Raw genomic sequence first — 23,039 nt, 5'->3', positions numbered from 1 at the left:
AGGTTTTTGTTGTTGTTGTTCTCCATTCTGGCCATGAAGGAGTTTCGGTTCCTTGCCAGTGTTGCCTTTGGCTTTTGGCTTGCTCAGTTGAGGACACATACATTTCAACTACATTACCGATCATAGGCTAAAATATTGCAAAGAAAGAAAGAAAGAAAGAAAGAAAGAAAGAAAGAAAGAAAGAAAGAAAGAAAGAAAGAAAGAAAGAAAGAAAGAAAGAAAGAAAGAAAGAAAGAAAGAAACATTGTGGTTGGGATGGAGCATGGTTGTGTGTTGTTTGAAGTGAAATCTATACCTATGAGTTTAGTCTATACTGACCAACTTAATTCTCCTCTGTGCTTGACCACAGAACTGTTCACTATTCTCTGCCTCTTCATTTTACAGCTTGCCTAAGAGCCAGATCATTTACCACAAACAACCTCCAGAGGCTGACATCACCTTAGGGTGCTCCCTAGATCTCATCAGTCAGCCTCTCCAACCAGACATCTATCAAGCCATCACTGAGTCACCTAGAGAAATTATTCAAAGTACCTATACAGACTTTTCAAAATACCCTCGTTCCTGCTCATCATCTTTGAAAGTACCTGAGAGGGACACATCTCTCAATTTCATTCTCCTCACTTCCTTTTATACGACAGCGCAACACAGCAGAATAAAAGCATGCTTCATCCTTTGCCTGTGAGCTTACCGAAGAGAGCGAGGAAGAGAAATGTGAAAGAGAATGGGACCAGAGGTCTTTAAACACAGAAAACTGCCATGTTTCCCACAGTGGTTGGTCACTGAGCGGAGGAGAGCTGTCAAACAGAATCACAGCCTCGTCTTTCCAAACACAAGTTTCAAACAGCTCAGTCAAAGTTGTATGTACGTGGCTTTAGGCACTGCTAGGGACACCTAATTGGAGAGAAATGAGCTTGACAGCTGTGAATGCAGAACTAGTGACTCAGAGCTGTGCTGATTCTACGTTGTTCTCAATGTGTTTTTTTTATTTTTTATTTGGTGATAAACCAAAAAGCAAAGACCCATGCAAACACAAAACTGTGTCAACATATGATAAATAACCATTAGCTTGTATTATTTAAAGTTCCCATAAACATCTAAATGTATCATTCTTTTTTTATAGAATATTGCAGTAAGCCTATTTAATATAAAATATTCATCTGTGCACATCATTAGTTCTTATTGAAATTCATGTTTCCTCATAATCCTTAATCAAAGTAACTTCCCCTCTTCTCTGATGATGCGTTGACTGGCACAAGGGTGCGACAACCTGTCAATCACATGAGATCACAACAAACCAACAATCCAATGGATTCTCGATGGGCAAAATCAAATCCCTTCCTAAATGTTTTTCTTATTCGAGAAGATGTGCATTACAACAGGGAAGAAACACACATTTAATAAATTTAATAAACGTTTTAATAAATACACTTATTTACGTTTTGGCATATGACAAGCCAAAAAATATTATTTATATTCTGTTTTTGTGTGTTCTGTCATCCTGTACATAATAAAAAGTCATATTTAGCATGTTAATGTGTGCTATTGCTAGCTTGTAGTTAACCACACATGATTCTACCCAAAACACACATGCCTGAAAATGTCTAAGCTGCATCTGAAACCGCATTTGGATTGAAACTTGCTTTGTGACCATTTAAAATGCCATTTATGAATGGGAGAGTAAAGTGTCCAGAGGACGAATGCTTCAGATTGTATCAGAGTCATCCGGGTATTTTTATGAATAATCTGAATCTCTGCCAACATTTTTCGGCTACTATTGTCACGCCCTCACAGCCATCAGACACTGCCACGCCCCCTCATTCCCCATCACTGGCATTCTGAACACCTGGGCACCATCACCAGTCACACTATATCAACCTGGCTCACCTTCACACTCACTGTCTGGTCTTGCACCGATCCAACCTCGACTACCTGTCCTTCTTCGAAGCCCTCACCTACCATCATCTTTGTCTCCATCGTCGTCTTCACCTTCACCTTCATCATCGTCTTCACCATCATCGTCCTTCGTCAATGGTGACGTGCTTCGTTCGAGTGTCACCACCCTTCTAAGTATCACCTGTGTCCGTTACCTCTGATAATAAACTTTGCATGTGCACTAATCCATCTGTGTCCTCGTCTATGTCTGTGAACTATATATTCAGATACATGGATATCTTCAGATACCTGAAAAGCTTGTCCAGTCCCGGTGTATTTAATTAGCACTGGAACTTAACTCTGTAGGATAGTCACTCTCCAGGCAGGGGCACTTAGAGCTGCAGCACACCTTGTTTGAAAAGGAATTCAAAGTAAGTGCAACAACAATTTTTGTTAATTTACATTTATTCAATTATAGCATTTAGTAATTTATTTGTAATAAACACAGTGTTTTATGTTTAAAAATGTGTTTTTTTTTTTGATGTCATGTTACCATTGCAGTTTGAGTATAAATAATTTGTCCTCTCTAATCCTGAGCGGACACCTTCGGGTGTTCTGTAAGGGAGGCCCTTTTTTATTCCCTGTCGCTGTGCAGGCTCTTATTGTTATGTGGCAGTGTAAACCAGGGATGGGCAAACTCAGTCCTAGAGGGCCTCTAGAATTTTGTTCCAACCCTAATCAAGCACACATGAACCAGCTAATCAATGCCTTCAGGATTACTAAAAAGCTACAGGCAGGTGAGTTTCATCATGGTTGGAGTTAAACTCTGCAGGGCAGTGGCCCTCCAGGAACAAGTTTGCCCATTCCTGGTGTAAACAGCTCAGTAACCATATTTTTAGCTTAATTTAGCTTTGCATTATGATTTTAAGCATTATTGATAATGTCAAAATTCTCTCTCTCTCTCTCTCTCTCCCTCTCCCTCTCCCTCTCCCTCTCCCTCTCCCTCTCCCTCTCCCTCTCCCCCTCTCCCCCTCTCCCCCTACCTACCTACCGATTTGTTTCTACTAAAATGACTATTGTCAGCTTTACTTTATAAGTGTTTGTTCAGTCAACTTAACATTGTGAAATGAAGAAACTGGGCAGTAGCTCTGTAATTCCTAGCATGCTTTGCAAGGGAATTTCTGAAACAATTACAACTTAACAATCATACAGTTCACAAAGTTGCTTTTTAAAACTACATATTTAATAACTTATGTTTGCAAACAAATGTATTTGACTGACATCTCATCCCTGTATGTTTTTACATAAATAAAATGTGTTTACAGCAGAGTAAATACTTTATAGACAAATAAAATTAATACAAACCATTTTACTAAAGATATGCACCAATTATGCGGCATTGAGAACTGCTGTCAAGGATGAAAAAAGCCCACGGTCTGTGCAATTCATCAGTTTTGTTGTTGTAGTAAAGCCATCTCTAGGTTGTTGCATTGGTTGGCGAGTGGGGGAAGGGCCTGTTGTTAACCCAATGGCTGGGTAACACAAAAACTACTTAACTATGGAAAAATCACCATAGGAAATGATGCAACAGGCTCAACTCAGCATTTGCATATATATATACAACCCCAAATCAGAAAAAAGTTGGGACAGTTTCGAAAACGCAAATAAACAAAGAAAGTAGTGATTTCTAAATTTATTTTGACTTGTATTTCATTGCAGACAATATGAACACAAAATATTTCATGTTTTGTCTGGTCAATTTCATGTCATTTGTAAATATGCATCCTTTCCTGTCATTCAGACCTGCAACACTAATGAGGTAAAAGGGTTAAATAATGATGTGATTTGAAACAGGTGATGTCAACAGGTGATTGAAGTTATGATTTGGTACAAAAGCAGCATCCAAGAAATATCTAATCCTTTAGGAGTAAAGATGGGCCGACGATCGCCAGTTTGCCAACAAATCCGTGAGAAAATTATTGAAATGTTTAAAAACAATGCTCCTCAAAGAAAGATAGGAAGAGATTTGGATATTTCACATTCAACAGTGCATAACATAATTACAAGATTCAAGAAATCTGGAGGAATTTCAGTGCGTAAAGGACAAGGCCGCAAGCCTAAGCTGAACAACTGTGATCTCCGATCCCTCAGGTGGCACTGCATCAAGAATCGTCATTCATCTATAAGCGATATCACCACATGGGCTCAGGACTACTTTGGCAAACCTTTGTCAAGTACCACAATACGTAGTTACATCCACAAATGCCAGTTAAAACTGTACTGTGCCAAAAGGAAGCCTTATGTTAACAGTGTCCAGAAGCGCTGTCGACTTCTCTGGGCTCGGTGACAATTTCAGGTATTTTTTGGGAGGAATGGACGCCGTGTGCTCCGGACCAAAGAAGAAAAGGATAATCCAGACTGTTACCAGCAACAAGTCCAAAAGCCAGGGTCTGTCATGGTATGGGGTTGGGTCAGTGCCCTTGGCAAAGGTAACTTGCACTTCTGTGAAGGCACCATTAATGCTGAAAAGTACATAGAGATTTTGGAGCATAATATGCTGCCTTCAAGAAGATATCTTTTCCAGGAACGTCAAAGCATATTTCAACAAGACAATGCAAAACCCCATTCTGCACACATTACAAAGTCCTGGCTGCGGAGGAAGAGGGTACGGGTACTTGACTGGCCTGCCTGCAGTCCCGACCTGTCTCCAATAGAGAATGTGTGGCGCATTTTGAAGTGCAAAATGCGACAACGAAGACCCCGTATTGTTGCCCACCTTAAGACTTGTTTGCAGGAAGAATGGGACAAAATTACACCTGAAACACTTCATCACTTGGTGTCTTCAGTCCCTAAACGTCTTTTAAGTGTTGTGAAAAGGAATGGCAACATTACAAAGTGGTAAATGCTTTACTGTCAGTACTTTACAGGGTACTGTTTACTTTTTTTGAAATGTGTTGCAGGTCTGAATGACAGGAAAGGATGCATATTTACAAATGACATGAAGTTGACCAGACAAAACATGAAATATTTTGTGTTCATATTGTCTGCAATGAAATACAAATCAAAGTAATTTTAGAAATCACTTCTTTTTTATTTTATTTGCACTTTCCATACTGTCCCAACTTTTCTGATTTGGGGTTGTGTATATATATATATATATATATATATATATATAGAGAGAGAGAGAGAGAGAGAGAGAGAGAGAGAGAGAGAGAGAGAGAGAGAGAGAGAGAGAGAGAGAGAGAGAGAGAGAGAGAATCTTCTCATGTGCACATGGGTCACCAACAACCTATTCTGTCCCTTAAATGGAAGACCTTGCTCTGCTAATAGTTTAACCACAACAACCACTCTTTTAAGACATTGGTCCTAGATTCACATTGTGCAATTGATGTGAAAGTGTTGAAAGTGCTGAATCTATTTGACCTCTTTCAACATTACAGTGAACATAATCAATCATTGCCTTCCTGTGGCTTCCCAACCCCTCATGTTAACACAAGCATATGGCCACATTTTTCCATTCACCGTGACCTACTGTCAGTGCCTGTCAGACTGATCATTGCTGTCCTCAAATAACTTGCATGCAAAATACAATACGTTTTTTTTTTTTTTTACGTTTTTTTTTTAAGAGTACGTCATTCATATTAGAAAAAAAAAAATTCTGGAAATTTCTTTGGAAGTAAGATTTTGAGTTTGTAGTCTACTGCCTTTATAATGCTGAATCATTCATATTTTTATTTTTTCCATAATTATGAACCCATTTTTGCCCAATGTTCATTTAATTTACTGTATCTCTTAAAAAATAAAGTTTTTTTTATTGACATGTAGTTCCCTGAAGAATATTTAACATTTATGAAGATTCTTTGGAGATAACTAAACTATCCTTAAAAATGCTTCTTGTAAGAATTGTTTACTGAAACTGTCTTTGGAGAACTTGTAATGGTTCATCTATGGCAACCACTTTTTGATTTACAGGGTAAGCCATTACATATCCAGTCCCATAACACACTGTGTCTACACAAAATGTGGCCATTGAAAAAAACTATAATTTAACACTATTTTTTATTTATTTTTTAAATCTCCCAACACTGTTGCAACACGCATTCACAGGAGCACCATGACACATGCCTGCTGCATTGATGCGAGAGCAGAACACCACGGTGTGTGTTGCATGAATGAGAGTTGGTCTGTTGGATTTCACCACAAACGTTCAGGGTTGTTTACGATGACAATGATCTTTCAGCGCTACATCCTGTAATATTTTCATCTAGTGCCAACACGCTTCATTCAAGCCCTTTCCGTGCTATGCTGCAGAAAATGAGAATGTAGCAAATCCTTTTTTCATACATGTATCATTATTTATCAGCATATTAAGAACATTTAATAATATTCAATGCTATAATTTGGAAAAATATTTAGAGATGGCAAGGGAATAAAAAAAGTTACCTTTACTTTGTGCTCACAATGAGAGTTTTGCTTATTAGATGCCATATGTTTTTTTTTTTAATTATTATTATTATTATTATTATTATTATTATTATTATTATTATTATTATTATTATTATTATATTCTATACCAAAATATAGAAATGGTCCATACTTTTCTTAAGAGGAAACCCCTGCACTGTCAGTATGCTTTCTTAGTATCAAGGCCTTATAGGTGTGTAAATGTAATAAATAAATAAATAAATAAAGTTTTGAAGTCACTGACCGGCAATTCAGTAGCTGCATAAGATTTGAAATAGCTAATTTATTTAATAGCTTGTTCCCAACCACATGGTTCTGATGACGCATGCAATTCAGATTAAGGGCAGGGAGTGCAAAACAGAATGGACGAGATGGAGGAAAGTCCATAATGTATCAACAGAAAATCAAAACATATGTTGGACATGGTCCTTATGTTATGAAGAGGAGTGATTTTTTTACTGAATTGGAAGACTTGCCTGCCATCGAGGCAGTAGATATAGAAAATGTGAAGCTGCCGTCATGCAGTATTGAGTTCTGGTCTGGTTTGTTTATATCGTGCTGCATTTCTGCTTGTGAGTTTGTCATTTTGATTTTCGTAGGCTAATTGTGAAAAATGTCACCATGTAGGTTATTCAAGCTGCATCGAGGATTGCCATAGAAACTCACATCATCACTCAGGTGGAAAACTGGACAATGTAATACACTTTTCCGCCTTTTCTACATGTAAAAAAAATGCAGGTTGAGGAGGTGACGGTAAGATGGTGGATAGCAAATCTAAAAATAATGGCACTGATTGAACCTATTCACTCAATAAAATAATCCCATTGCTTTTGAAAGTTATGTATTTTGTTAGGTTTAATAATTAACATTACATTTGTCAGTATGATTCTCACTTGGCTTATGAATTAGCAGATCTTGCATGCAGCCACTTCAAAACTATTCACAAGCTTCCATAGATTTTGTTTTGGTTGTCATTTGTTGAAATTAATATAAAAAAAGAAGACAGTGTGTCAGTGCCTGTCCGCTGAATGTAACCCTCTCCGATTCTCCTGTGTGGTCACATGGGAAAGTGAATATTTACAATCAATGACAATAATAAGCTTCAGTTACATTTACACCTCTCAACAAAGAAATAGATTGACTTCAGCTTGATGAACACGTTCTTATTTGGACAAATTTCTACCAAATAATGATAGCTGATCAGCAGTGAGTGTGCAGCGTTTTACACTGTTTTTACCATAACCAGATCAACAAATTATCAAATGTACATGCAATGCAATAAAATATATTTTCTTCACTGCAAATGATACCAAGAAGATGTGAAAATTTAACAAAGCCAAAAACAAAGGTAAGCCGATATCTGTATTAAGTTATTAACCATTAAAGGAGACAACTTTTAAAGTAAAGTGATAAAAGTTCTGTGTTTTCTCAGTTTGATCGACAATAAATGACCAAAACAGCCATTTTTAGTTTGTGTTAGTGAGTCCTATAGAAAATCGCTTCCTGACCTCCATCTGTATTTCGTGCCATTGTAAAATGTACAGACTTAGAATATAATTTGATAATATAATTTAAATGTAAGCAGTTCTGATAAGTCCAGTGAGCAGTGGCCTGCTGACAATTGCAGTTAGCAAAGTTAGCTTGTGCATGAATCCTCCCAAGTACAAATTCAAGCAAAGATGTTCAAAAGCACTATTTGTAAATACATTACACATTTTAAAAAATCACATATACCTAGTGCTAAAAAAAAAAAAAAAAAAAAAAAATGCTACAAAAAAAAAAATTCCCTATGACTCATCATTAGTTGGGTATCATGCAGTTGCAACTTTGATGAAGTATCCACAACTTTCCCGAACTCTGACCTTTTCCATGATCGCTATGGCAACGTAGAACACGCCGGTAACGAACTTCCGGTTTACGTTAGTCTGTACTGTTATCAGCTAAACGCTTGGTTGTATTATGAGGATTCAGGAGTAGACTTTTACAACACCGCTTCAGGCAAAATGATCACATGTCCCAGATGGTCGCATGGATCTGACTATCTTACAAGAACTTACTAATATCTGTAGCACTAAGCGATTCACCCGAGTTATGCGGTGCACACATTTTGCCACTGTGTGTAGGCTTGGCTGTTCCTATCAACGCAAGATTTACCTTCCGTCCATGCGCCTGTAAACCGATTTTATTTTATTATAAATAAAGGTTTATTTGTTTCTAGTTATTTATTTTGTTAGATATTTCCACATTGCGGGGGTCCCGCAAAATAATTTTATTTTCCCGCAACACGCACACAATAATATCTTGCCACTCGCATCCGCATTCACCATCAAATATGATCCCACGCCGCACTCGGTTGTGCTGGGTCCCGCGGGAGTGCGGGTCTCTATTTAACGTTAGGTTGTTAGAGCGGTCTTGCTACACAATAAATCTGTAAATTATTGAAAACAATAAACATACCCCTTGCAAAAAATTACACAGTTGTACTGCAGTATTTTAAATAGGTTAAACTAATAATTTACAGCAATGAAATGTTATTTTTTATTACAATGCACTTAAATTAATTGAAGTTCATGCATCTATTATCATGTTGATTAAAAAAAGTCTACTGACAATGTCTGACATGTTTTTAACAATTACAAATATTAAAATATAAATATTACTTCTACATCACAATTCTTGAGTTTATTTGATAGGCATTGAATGGGTGCGTATGGTGCTAGGCAACATGTCAAACGGGTCCGTTTATGTTGCATGGTTTATGGAAGCAAGTAGGTTTCTGAGGTGAGAGACCAAGGCGCTCAGCGCTCATCAACCCCAGCGAGAGCAGCCTTAACTCTGCTCGTCCTTCTGACGACTGCCACTGCCTGGCAGAAGCCCCTCATGAAGCGAATGAAGCGAATGGAGTCAAAATGTTTACGCGTCCATGTTCGCGCGAATAGCGCTATTTATTCTCGTCACTTGCGTCTGGTATGAACGCAGCATAACTGTTATGTGTGCTAAACCGGAACTGAGATACCGTCAACCGGAAGTATCAAGTGTCATGGCGACGCCCACTAAGACTCGCTGGAAAGTTGTGGATAGCACTATTTCATGAAAGAGAGTAAACCTCCTGTCATTCAATCCAGTATAATGACTCAAATATAGTACATATAATGTAAGGCATAAATGTGGTTGAAGTTATAATCAGTCATGTAGCTGCAATTTGCAGATAAGGCTGACTGCCATGTAATTGAATGTCCATCAGACAGGGGCAAAAAAAAAAAAAAATGATGTGATGTGATGTGATGTGATGTGATGTGATGTGATGTGATGTGATGTGATGTGATGTGATGTGATGACTACCTACAAAGATAACTACACAAAATTTCCATCAGAAATATTTTTGTAAGCAAGTCAACGCATGATTTTACAAAATGTTAGCTTTTTCCAGATGTTATCGCACTCAAATCGTCACACATTGATGCTTCGCTATTACTTTTTAATGTACAGGGTACCATTTTAGTGTAATTTTTTCCGACATGCAGGGAACTCTTGATATAAATGAGAAACATTTGGCCTCATATGGATATGGGAATATTATTGTTACATATCTGTGTTTCTGTTATGTTTCTCATGTATTTCCTGGTTTCAGTTTGATCACATGTTCCTGTCCTGTTTCCCGGCACTTTTCGGTCCCCTCGGAACTACGCTAGTCTAGTTCCGTTCAGCTGTGTCTTGTTATCTGTGTCACCTGTTCCCCTAGTTAGTCAGTCTCCAGTGTGTGTATTTAGTTTTTTCATGTTCATTCCTTCCTTGTCCGGTCTTACGTTAAGTTAGTGTTGTGTTTTGTTCTGTTCCAAATCTATTTTGAATAAAGTCTGTATTATTTTGAAAGTATGGGATCTTCTCTTCTCTGCTGCATCAACCAACCATAACAGTTATCATCATCTAATTATTTTTTTTAAGTTATTAAAGAGTTGGGTGTGTCTTTTGAATGAGATCTGACTTTACAGAGTGGCAGAATCATAATTTCAGTGATTAAAACATTAAGAATTACTTTGTTCTTTACATAACAATATTGACTTCAGAAAACCTGGAAAGCAACACAAGTTAACACTTTTACACAATTTTTGGTCAAGTTTTGAAATCAATACTTGTGACTGTACTTCTATTTGTCTTAACGTTAAAGTTAACGTTATTCTGTGTGTTTAGGGAAGGAGTAGGTTAGTTGCTCCAAAATATAAAATTAGCCTATAAATATTTATAAAATCAAGTCTACTTTTACAAATGCAAATAATTAAATGCGTCTTGAGCTGACATATTGGACAAACATAAAAAAAAAATACGCTAAAGGGGTACCCTGTGCGTTAAAAAGTGATGAAGAGGGGTCCTGACCAAGCATTAATATGTCATGAGTTGGGATTGAGAATGTGTTGCTTTTTCAGTGTCTACAAGCAGATGTCTAACTTTTTTTTGTGGGATACACTTATAAGCTAATTACGAAGAACAGCTTCTTCTGGCAAGGAAAATAAATGTTAGTTATAACGTCTCGGAACGGAGACGTACGTCAGAACTGAACCGACAAATGGGATCTTACTTTAGAGACCAATCCTACTTCGAGCGTTTAACAACGAGCCAATGAAATTTGGCATGTGATCCACGCATTCCACGCTCCGCCCCGCGGCATGGGTATAAAACAGGAAGTGGAATGGTAGATCAGCGCTTTTCCTGCTGAGGAGCCGAGAGGTGACCGGACTCCCAGCGGAAGCACAGCACCTGGCGACGGGACGTACATCTCCGTTCCCTCCTTCAGGGAACGAGGGTTACATACATAACCGAGACGTTCCCTTTCAGTCGGTCACGTTCGACGTACGTCAGAACTGAACCGACGAATGGGATCCCTATGGAAAATGCCAGAATGCTGGCCCTTCCAGCGTCCTGCTTGAGCACACTGCACCGTCTAGTATGGTACGGAAGTCAGGGCTCCAAGCAGGGAGAACAGTCACTACTGTTTCTGCAAGAGCCACTCAGAATGACTATTGGATAACGCTGGGAAGCGTGCCTACCTCGGAGAGAGGGTACGCTGCGGGGCCACGTCCTTCAGAGAAGGAGAGGTGGCGGAATACACAGGACTAACCTGGCAGGGTAGTGCAACATATGGCAGTCTCTGATGTGGTTTTAGCCTGATTGAAGGGGGGAAAGAACACGCCCAGAGACGACAGAGAAAGACACGGGGCTAGCCCGGAGGGTAGCTGGTACCATGGAAGAATACACATATGGGGTTGCCGTGAGGGAACCGCTACATATGGAACACAGCCTACAGCCACGTTTCACAAGCATATGGGTGCAGGCCTGGCGTCAGACGTTCCGCAACGTCTGGTATCGAAGGGGTGACGGAGGAGCTCGACGGGGTTAGCCGGTTTCCCGGGGAACACAACTGGAGACAATGGACTCACGCATCCGGCCCAGAGGGCGGGAGTGGCGTTTTGCAAGCCGACACTTAGAACGGGCACTTAACGCTCCTGGCCACTGGGGGCGAGGATGCGGGAAGATACCGGCTCTACACGTAGGCTATAGAATCTAGCGAACGTGTTAGGTGTCGCCCACATAGACAGTAAAAGAAATGGACGGAGCGTTCCCATTGACGTCAACGGCGAAAGAATGAAGTCAACCTAGGGGCACTCACTTCCTGATGGCTGAGCGAACTGCGCAGGCTCAGACTAAGCTTGACGACGTAGATGTGACGTGAGCCTCCTGTCTGACAGCTGTGAGTCTTCTAGTAGATGTGGAAAGCGAAATCTGAATCACGTTGTTTAAATATTTTCTCCCGTTGCTTTTGGCTCACTATGGGCTTCTCCCCATTCTTCCCCCTTGACTTTATCAGACTAGTCTCCAGGACATGTCTCCACGTCCCCCCGACTGTCTCATAGACAGTAAAAGATTGCCTGCGAGCGTCTCCTCAGGTCTATACGGTAATTTCTCAACTGTGCGACAGGGTCGCGTTGGTTATGATGCAATCATTAGCCTATTTTTACATAAACAGCTTCTGCGGGGCGATAGTGTAAGATACAAGGTAATGGAGCCTTTTATACATTGTCGTGTTTCTTTAGAAATAAACAATGGACAAATGGAGTCTTTAAACGTCTCAGATGCAAAGTTATTCACTGTCAAAGTGACTCAAAAATGAATGGGAGTCAATGGGATGCTAACAGCAGGTGATGGCTTGGTTAGCAATGGCAGCCCCTAGGGGTGGAATGCTTTCCAAGCGCTAGATTACCCCCTTGGTCGCCCAGCCCGCAGCTCTACATATGTCTGTCAGCGAGGCACCTTGAGCCAGCGCCCAGGAAGACGCAACACTCCTAGTGGAGTGTGCTCTTACACCGAATGGGCAAGGCACGTCTTGGGACTGGTTTAGTCTCCTCGCACCTCGCACCTGACGATTAGGTCGTGCTTCCCCACGGACTTACCTTCTACTACATTGTGGTACGCTGCTATTGCCGCAGCATATACCTTGAGGGTGGAGGGAGACTCCAACCCGTCTTGCAGGAAGGAAAGCACGACACTAATCGAACACCTTCGGGGGTCTTCCCGGCGGGAAGCGCACCACTCAAAGAACAGGTTCCACTTCCGAGCATAGAGGCGCCTTGTAGAGGGGGCTCTAGCTGAAGCGATGGTATCTACGACAGCTTGTGGTAGTCCATCTAGAACCTCCGCGTCCCGTCAAGGGACCAGACATGAAGATTCCAGAGGTCTGGACGCGGGTGCCATAGAGTGCCCCGTCCCTGAGAAAGAAGGTCCTTCCTCAGGGGAATCGGCCAAGGAGGGGCTGTCGCGAGGAGTGTAAGTTCTGGGAACCAGGTCCGGTTGGGCCAATACGGCGCAACTAACAAGACCTGCTCCTCGTCCTCCCTGACCTTGCACAGTGCCTGTGCAAGAAGGCTCACTGAGGGAAACGCATACTTGCGTAGGTCCCGGGGCCAGCTGTGCGCCAGTGCATCTGTGCCGAGGGTACCCCCGGTCAGGGAATAGTACCACTGGCAATGGGTCGAGTCCGGAGAGGCAAACAGGTCTACCTGTGCGGCTCCAAACTGGTCCCATATCAGCTGGACCGCCTGGGGAGGAGTCGCCACTCTCCCGGAGGTGTCGGCTGACGAGAGAGCTCGTCGGCTGTCTGGTTCAGCGCACCAGTGACATGAATGGCCCGAAGCGACCTCAGCTGCTTCTGACTCCACAGGAGGAGGTGGCAGGTGAGTTGGAATAGACGATGGGAGCGTAGACCACCCTGACGGTTGATGTGTGCAACGGCCGTGGTGCTGTCTGTACGGACCAGTACATGCTTGCCACGCAGCGGCCCCTTGAGGTGGCGGAATGCCAAATGTACTGCCAGTAACTCGAGGCAATTGATATGCCAATGCAATTGCGGTCCCGTCCACAGACCAGCAGCTGCATGCCTGTTGTACGTGGCCCCCCAGTCGGTGGTGGAGGCATCCATGAATAGCACAGCATGCCTGGACACTTGTTCTAGGGGCACCCCTGCCCGGAGAAACGAAGTGTTGGACCATGGGCTGAAGGTTTGGCGGCAGTAAGGAGTCACTGGGACCCGGTACTGACCGCTCTGCCACGCCCACCTCGGGACTTAGCCATTGAGCCAGCGTTGAAGCGGTCTCATATGAAGCAATCCGAGCGGCGTGACCGCGGCTGCAGATGCCATATGCCCCAGGAGCCTCTGAAAGAATTTCAGTGGGACCGCCGTCCTGCTCTTGAACATATTCAAGCAGTTCAACAACGACTGGACTCGCTCCTCGGTGAGGCGCGCAGTCCGGTTGACCGAGTCCAGCTCCATGCCGAGATAAGAGATCCTCTGTGTAGGACAGAGTTTGCTCTTCTCTCGGTTGACCCGAAGGCCAAACTGGTTGAGGTGACTGAGCACCAGGTCCCTGTGTTCGCACAACTGGTCCTTTGACTGGGCTAGAATCAGCCAATCGTCGAGGTCGTTGAGAATCCGAATGCCGCGTTCTCTGAGTGGAACAATGGCTGCCTCCGCGACCTTCGTAAAGACTGATATGCTTTCCCCTCGAACGCAAAACGTAGGAACGGTCTGTGTCAAGGGAGAATAAACACATGGAAGTACGCGTCCTTCAGGTCGATTGCCGCAAACCAATCTTGGGGACGGATGCATTGAAAAATGCGTTTCTGCGTCAACATTCTGAACGGGAGCTTGTGCAGGGCCCGATTCAGAACTCGCAGGTCCAGGATTGGTCGTAACCCACCCCCTTTCTTGGGCACAATGAAGTAGGGGCTGTAGAACCCCGTCTTCATATCGGCTGGAGGAACCGGTTCAATCGCGTCCTTCGCCAGTAGGACCTTGATCTCTGACCTCAAGACATGAGCATCGCTGCTTCGCACGGAGGTGAAGAGGATGCCCCTGTACTTGGGCGGCCGGCGCCCTTGGCAATGAGCAGCCCGCCCTGGGCGACTGGGTGGTGGCAGCAGCGGGCCGCCAGGGCAGTATGTTTTTTATGGCCTCCGTCTGCTTCTTGGCCACCGAGAACTGCTGGGCAAAGTCCTCGATGGCGACGCCGAAGAGGCCGGCCTGACAGACAGGGGCGTTCAAAAACCGAACCTTGTCCGAGTCCCGCATGTCTGTCAGGTTCAGCCACAGGTGGCGTTCCTGGACCACAAGAGTGGACATCGCCCCCGACCCAGGGAGCGTGCAGTGACTTTCGTCGCCTGTAGGGCGAGTTTCGTCACCGCACGCAGTTCCTGCATAACACCGTGGTCGGAACTACCCTCGTGCAGCTCCATGAGTGCCTTGGCCTGGTGGACCTGCAGGAGCGCCATGGCATGCAAAGCTGATGCGGCCTCTCCACAGGCTGTGTAAGCCTTGCCCGTCAAGCCGGACGAGAACTTACACGCCCGGGAGGGGAGACGCAGGGCGTGCCTCCAGTCCGCAGCGGTCTTAGGACACAGGTACATCGCAACCGGCCGCTCGACTGGAGGGATCCCCTTGTAGCCCTTAGCCGCACCACCTCAATTATTAGGGTAGGAGTTGGGTTAGTTGCTCCACAATATAAAAGTAGCCTTTAAATATTAATAAAATCATGTCTGCTTTTACAAACACAAAGAATTAAATGCATTTGTGTATGACGCCAAAGGTTTCTCATTTAAATGAATGGAGCACCCAGTGCGTCGAAAATTGACGATAAAGGTATGCCCAGTTCGTTGAAAAGTGACGACAAGGGGTCCTGGTCAAGCATCCATATGTGACGAGTTGGGTGTGAGAATGTGTTGGTTTAGTAGATTCCTACTATTGTCTCTGGTGACATGTGTTAAAATGATTAAGAACACACTTTTGAGCTTGACAGAAATGTACGGCTCCACTGCTATTAATTGCCTGTATAAGTTTAGGCCAGGGGTTAGCTAGGGGGATTTAGTGATCACCAGTATCCACAGCATAATAACTCAAAGAGAGTGAAGAGGAAAGAAACTCATGGTGTTTGGCAAGGATATCCAAACAGACTAATTATCACATCTCGTTAAGTGTTAATTGGCACCGTGAGAAGCTGCTTGTCTGCACTAATGCCTTCCAAAACATTCTCTCTCTCTCTCTCTCTCTCTCTCTCTCTCTCTCTCTCTCTCTCTCTCTCTCTCTCTCTCTCTCTCTCTCTCTCTCTCTCTCTCTCTCTACTATCAATGTCCACAAATAACAATTTCTCACAGCTTTGTTGTACTATTAATAAGCCCAAGTTCTTCCAGCAGGCAGTCCATTGGGTTCAGTAGAGACTGTGGAAAAAGTGCTGTAATCTGTACAGCACTGGGAAGAGCATCCTTTTTTATCATATATCCTTCTAATTAGATGTTACTGGAATGGTCATCTGCACACATTTGCAATGTCTGCACTCCTTTAGTCCCACAATACACCACAAGTAGCGAAATAACTCACTTCTGTGTTCTTTTATTTTTTTTCAGGAAGTGCATTTGTTTACTGTGAGGACTGTGCTGAAAGAGTTCCTGCGTACCAGCAGAAATGTAGTTGGTCCTTTTAAAATGATTAAATAAATTGTTTCATTTTTGTTTACACAAGCTATTCATGTTTTTGCTAGTCGTGTTATTAATTAATACTGGTACTATTAGTACTATTAATTAATTAATACACAGTATTCAATACTTACCAGTTGAATACTGTGCACGATAAAATCAATCACAACTACAATGTTTTTATTTATTTATTTATTTTCTTTTTCTTTTTCATTTTTTTTTTATAAATATTTTTTCAATACAACATTTTTGGTCCCACTTTATATTGGGTGGCACATATTAAAATATAAGTGCAGTGTACTTTTTATGTTCATGTTGTATTGCAAAACACTTTTGCTGATATTGAGGTGGGATACAGGTAAAGTTAGGGACAGGTGTGTTGGTATGGGTAAGTTTAAGGGTTAGGTGAAAGGAAAGTGTCAACAGTGTGATGATAATTGTAATTAGAGAAATTAATTACAGATATCATGACATGAAGGTATTTATTTATTTATTTTAAATACAAGTATATGTAAAAAAATGTTAAATGCATTCATGGGCATCAGAACCATTGTGTGTGTGGGTACAATACCAACCCACTTTTTACGACCAATGATATTGGATATCGTGTCTACATCAGCACATGCCTGTTTACCTACCCCTAACCGAGAAACACTTAGGCTATTATTAAACACATGTTAGACCCTTTATTTTCACTTTTCTAATATTTTATCCATTTTTATTGAAAATAAATGCCTTTCCAATCTGATATGTGATGGGAAAAGGGAGTAGAGCGAGTTAGACAAAAGGCGGATTCAAACCTCTGATCGATTTGCTTCAACACTTGATGACATAAATCTTACCCCTACACTATAGCCACAGTAAATAGCTCAGTTATTTCTGTAATTTTGTCTGGCCGAATCAATCGTATAGTAAACGGCGGTATATTTGTATTTAATGTAAATGGCATCTAACGTTAGCCTGGCTCTGTCCTCCTACTTCCGCTCAATTTTCATTTTCCTTCAGTACTATGTCTGTGTCATGATATGCATAAAGGAAACTGGTGCGAGGACTCAGGAGAAGTGCAGGAGAAGATGATGATTTATTAACAAATAAAACAAACTTAAAGCAAAAACCCACGAGGGGGGAAAAACACATAAACAGAATCATAAGATACAAAACACATACCAGGTAGGGTCACGGGGAAACCGGGACACGTAAACTGTACATGCAACGATCCGACCAAGACTGACAAACACAAGGACCTTAAAAAGGGAAGAAATAAAAAAGGAATCAGGGAACACAGTGGGGCCAATAAACACTAATCAGATAACAAGGGGGAGGGATCAGACAATGACACGAGCACATGCTCAACATAACAAAACCCACATGTGCACACAAGACAGGACAGGCATGTGACAGTCTGGGACTGCTGTGTAGTCTTCGGTTTTCTCTGAACAAATTTTTACCGGTCCAATCAGCGAACAGAGGGAGTGGCTGAGAACGATGACGTTGATGTTGAGTGCTAGTTTCAGATGTAGTTCAGTAATGGGGCGCCGTGAAAGATGCAAACTAAACCATACATTGCATTGTGGCACCGCTGCCCGATATCCAAAAGTTAAAGCCGGAGCAATAACAGTCCTTGCTGGGGTTTGTTGGTGGCTCTCCAACAGGGTAAATTCGGGAAAAGTTTGATTTTCCAGATCGCTTCGTTAGTGATGAAGGAGTTGGCTGAAGCTATTCGGACGGTAACTGTTTATCTTGGGGTGGGAAGGTATTGCCATCATTTAAGTTACAGGGACTGGTCAGTTATTTTATTGCCGTCCGTCTCTCACCACCCGTGTAAAAATCCCCAGCCGAGTTACCTACTGCTTTTGACAAACGCAAGGTCTTGTTGATGTAATAGCTGTCCGAATCCACATCTCTGAGTTTTCAACAATATATCACTTCAAAATTCACTGTTTGTAATCATTTTAGACCACTGCAGAACAACATGCAGTTGCTTTGCTGTTATTAGGATGCATTTCTAGACTTGTATTTCCTTAAAATGTTGGCAAGTATTTAGAAGAGCAATATATTTCATCACCGCTCAAACAAATCAAAATAAAAGCACTTAAACATTTGAATTGGTCCGTTATTTATAGCAGCATTTATTATCATACCAAGAATATGACATTTTATTTACAGCATACAATGATGTTACGGACCACGTGAGCGCCGCGTTCCCAATAACAAAACTCTGCTCTCCACCGTAGCGTGAATAAATCACAATCCAAATGCACGCGTTTTAGGTTTTATCCTATAGTTTTATTACTGAGGTGGCATGCACATGTGCACTTTGACATACGTCACGACCAAACATTAGCGATTGGTTATGGCAGATCCAGAGTAACTCAGGGCAGATCCAATAGTTTTAAATCTCAACAGGGTGCCCGCCTTCACGGAAATAAACCCTTGTCAATGGAGAGTGGCCAGACTCTATGTACAAATGAAATGTACGAGAGTCTGGTAAAACCAGGCTAATCTAACGTTACTCCAGTAAAAAAAAATTGAGAGGACCCCTTTTTATTTGCTTCCGACACCCATGAGTGCATTGTATCAAATTATTAATTTTAATGTTAAGACAGTAATTAAGGCCACCTGATAAAAAAGTGGGACTAAACTTGTTTATTGATAGTCATCATTACTTGGTTTTATATGTTGAGTGTGTGCCATATTCAAGAAAGGAACAACTACTTAGCTCGCCACAAAATATGTAAACACCTCAATATCCTTACTTGATAATAAAATATATCTGTATGTATTGTTATTCTAAGCTTCAAGTTTGCACATGTAAACTTGATATGTAAGCTGATTTATTAACATTATCTACTGGGCATTTCAGAAACACAAAATAACCTACATTGTCAGTTTTTGCAGGATTCCTTATATTCCTTAATATTCCACTTGGGGTGTGCCTGGGGGTCCATTAGAATATGATTTCTCATTCCCAGTCATTTCAGAATCTTTAGGCAAAATAATATGACTGGATTGTATACATCTGGAAAACTTTGAGAAAAGAGAATATAATGCATGTAGTGTTGCCAGACAGCTGACACACATCAATATGATGTCAGGGTAATGTTCTGTTTGCTCTTCTCCTTTGACTCAGTTTTCCTATGTGTTTCATTGGCCCAGTTCTCCTCCACCCCCTGCCTGTTTGTTTCTATGGCTACTGATTGATTTTAGTATTCTGTTCAGGTTTGTTTTGTAAATTAAATTATTGTCTTAAGCACTATTCGAACGGGATTAGTATTATCTACACTGTAACCAATATCTGTAGTTTTTACAGCATTATTACTGTAAAATGAGAAAATACTTACTGTAGAACCTGTATACAGCATGTTGCTGTAGATCTGCAAAGCATCATGGTCTTTTTTCAATGGCGAGTAAATTCTACAGTATTTTTTTCTCTCTCCTGTGAATCACAATACAGCATTTTCTAGAATATTTTTTTTTTTTCAGCCAAGGAAAGCTACGAGATTCCCCACTTTCATCCGAATTTTTACTTCAGAAAGGTAACATAATGTATTTCCAAAGTTTACTCTTGTAAAGTCAACTGTTTGTTCAACTTTAAGAGTGCACTGAGAGAGAAAAGAGTAATGAGCGGCACACTTTCTAGTAAACTCGTCTCATGCTGTGTGTGCATTTTATAATTTTATTTCCACAAATATTTCTGCATGATTTCGATATATTTTCTAGTCTGGCAACATTTGATAACGTCATTAATTTATAGAAGGATAGTATTGTTAAATAAAAATTAAATTGTAGATGTGATCTATTTTGGTGCTGATCCGTCACATAATGTGATCGCTTTTTTTCCTGTCACCACATGCGCGTGAGGCAGTGAGCCAAAGCCTGCCGACTCTCGACGGTCTCGCTGAAAGCAAACGCAGCTGAGGTATGTACGTTAGGCCTAACTTAACATATTTTTCATAGTGATTAATCATGATTTTTCTGAATGGAAACCCCCAGAAACTAGATTGGTAAAATGCTATTCAAACTTGTGGGAGCATGCATGGGCTGTAGGCTACTGTATTAAGATTTGTCTTATCCGGCAACATTACATTTTTGACGTCTTTAATTTGATTAAAGACTAACGTTAGCATTGGGAAATGACATTAATTTAAAATGGTGTAATTTTTTGTATTTATTGGCGCGGTAGCCGTTTAATAATCTCTCGTTTCTTTTCTCTTGCTTGCTGTTGCCGCCTGAGGAATCAGACATTGAAGTTAAGCGGGCCGAGAAAACGCAGCCAGCTAGAGGTAACGTGTTAAGCTACATTACTTAACATATTCTTAATAATTTCATGATTTTTCTGAACTTCATTGCCTTCAAGCTGCAGAAACTATAAGTTAGATTGTTAATAGAGTGCCATTCCCGACTTTTGGGAGCATATATTGTATTAATATTTGTCTTATCTGGCGAAATTACATTTATAACGTCTTTTATTTTATTAAATAGTAGCTACGTTAGCTTTAAATAAAAATTATTTGAAATTGTAATTTTTTACAGTATTGCCACACACTTTCTCTTATGAATATTGAACTTGTGATTTCTAAAACTGTGTTTTCGTTTTATTTTGTGTTACAAGAAACTTCCACCTAAGCAAACGCTGAGGCTCAGATTTCCTGCCAAACACTCCCAGACTCATCATGCTCGGTAAGATCCAAGCACTCAACATACACAATAGATGCCAATATTAAGGGTTACTTCACATATAAAGCATCTTGCACTTACATTCCAAAAATCTCTAGTTGTTACTGATCCAATAGAAAAAAAATAGGTATTTTTTTCTTGGATAGGGTAATGCATAGCCTAATGTTTTTATTTTCAGATTCTTCGTCAGAATTAACCCAGAGCACAGCGAGTGCAATTCAAAGGTCCAGCAGACAAACTGGGAAGGTGGTCATCAGGGACTTCATCGAGTATGACTGGCAGAACAACTAATTCCAGGTGAGACTTTTAATTGTTACCTTGAATACCTTTAAATGGTGATTGAAAGTCAGGGGTGGCCAGCAACTTGTCTATTAAAGGGATAGTTCACTTTAAAATTTATTCTCAAGTTGTTTCAAACCTGTATGAATTTCTTTCTTCTGCTGAACACAAAAGAGGATATTTTGAAGAATGTTGGTAACCAAACAGTTAACTGGAGCCAGTGACTTCCATAATAGTAAAAAAAAAATACTATGGAAGTCACTGGCTCCAGTTAACTGTTTGGTTACCGACATTCTTCAAAATATCCTCTTTTGTGTTCAGCAGGAGAAAGAAATTCATACAGATTTGAAACAACTTGAGGTTGAGTATGTGATAATAGCATTTTCATTTTAAAGTGAACTATCCCTTTAGGCCTGCCAAGCATCACTTTCAAATCAGGCAGTTTTACAGCGTCAACACAAGGTGATTCAACAACACTGACATGAAAAACAGGAGGAACATTGTGTGACAACACCAGCCAGTTAGAATACTTTTCCATTCAGAACTCACAAACATAAATTTCACTGTTGTATCACTAACTGTGAACATGGTATTGTGGCAGAAATGTGGGATATTCATGTACAATTTTATAATATTCATGTAGACAGTTATTAAATATTAAAGTAATGGCAAATGACAGAAACCAATTCTGTCTAATAAGAGTCGAGTTGCAACTCCATAATATTTACATTTTATCTTTTAAAAATAGGTTGTTATTTTTACAGATGTTACAGTTTGTGTTAACGAAAATACATTTACATTTTACATCTTTTGTAAAGCTATAAAAAAATATCAGCCCCGGGGGATGCTACTCCACAAACCACCAACAAAGCATATAAAAAATACTAATATTTATTTAAAACTTTATGTGTATGTCATCAACCCATCTGTCTTACTTTTAAACTTTTACATTAATAATGAATTTCTTCTTCTACAGGGCAGAAGACTCAGGCCCAGGAAGTCCAGGTCAAGTTTTAAAAGAATAATAGTTATGGAAAAAAAACATTATTGGAGAAAAACAATATTCAGGTTTGAAATCCTTCTGTTTTTAAAGGGATAGTTCACCCAAAAATTGCAATTGTGTCATCATTTACTCACCCTCAACCTGTATGAATTTCTTTCTTTTGCTGAACACAAAGAAAGATATTTTGAAGAATGTCGGTAACCAGACAGTTGATGGGTCCCATTGACTTCCTTAGTATTTTTTTTCTACTAAGGAAGTCAATGGGAAGTCAATCCCTTTAAATCATTTAATTTTTATAGATTTGTAATTTTACCCAAACATTTAAATACATATTGATTGTTTTGTTTGCTCAAAAAAGTGCTGAAATGAAATAAATTGTTCACAGAGAAATGTTAACTTATTGAAAAAAATGTATATGTTCAGAAAATATATAGATTTGAAATCCTGCTGTTTTTAAATAATTACATTTTTATACATTTGTAATTTTATCCAAACATTTTAATAAATATTGATTTTGTTTGTTCAGAAAAGTGTTTTTTTGTATGTTCAGAAAAGTGATGAAATAAAAAATGTACAGATAAATTGTAACATTGAACAAATTATGCTATACTATTTTTTTTATGAATTTTTGAAATTAAAAGTGAGAAAATAAATGGCATTTGTGACAGTGTCTTTATTTTACAGTACACAAAATTAATGCAGTAATCCTGATTACAGTATAATTATA

The 23,039-nt window shown here is 40.4% G+C and overlaps 1 long non-coding RNA gene across 1 annotated transcript; it reads left to right on the top strand.

Moving 5' to 3' along the window:
- Nucleotides 1-20,472: 20,472 nt before the first annotated feature.
- On the top strand, nt 20,473-21,260 carry LOC137073992 (uncharacterized). Its single transcript, XR_010904842.1, has 3 exons — nt 20,473-20,636; nt 20,966-21,033; nt 21,209-21,260. It is a non-coding gene; the product is annotated as an uncharacterized lncRNA (long non-coding RNA).
- Nucleotides 21,261-23,039: the final 1,779 nt, after the last annotated feature.

This window comes from Pseudorasbora parva, chromosome 4 (assembly GCF_024679245.1).
Source record: "Pseudorasbora parva isolate DD20220531a chromosome 4, ASM2467924v1, whole genome shotgun sequence".
Classification (NCBI taxonomy): Eukaryota; Metazoa; Chordata; class Actinopteri; order Cypriniformes; family Gobionidae; genus Pseudorasbora; species Pseudorasbora parva.
This window is presented reverse-complemented; position numbering and strand designations above follow the sequence as displayed.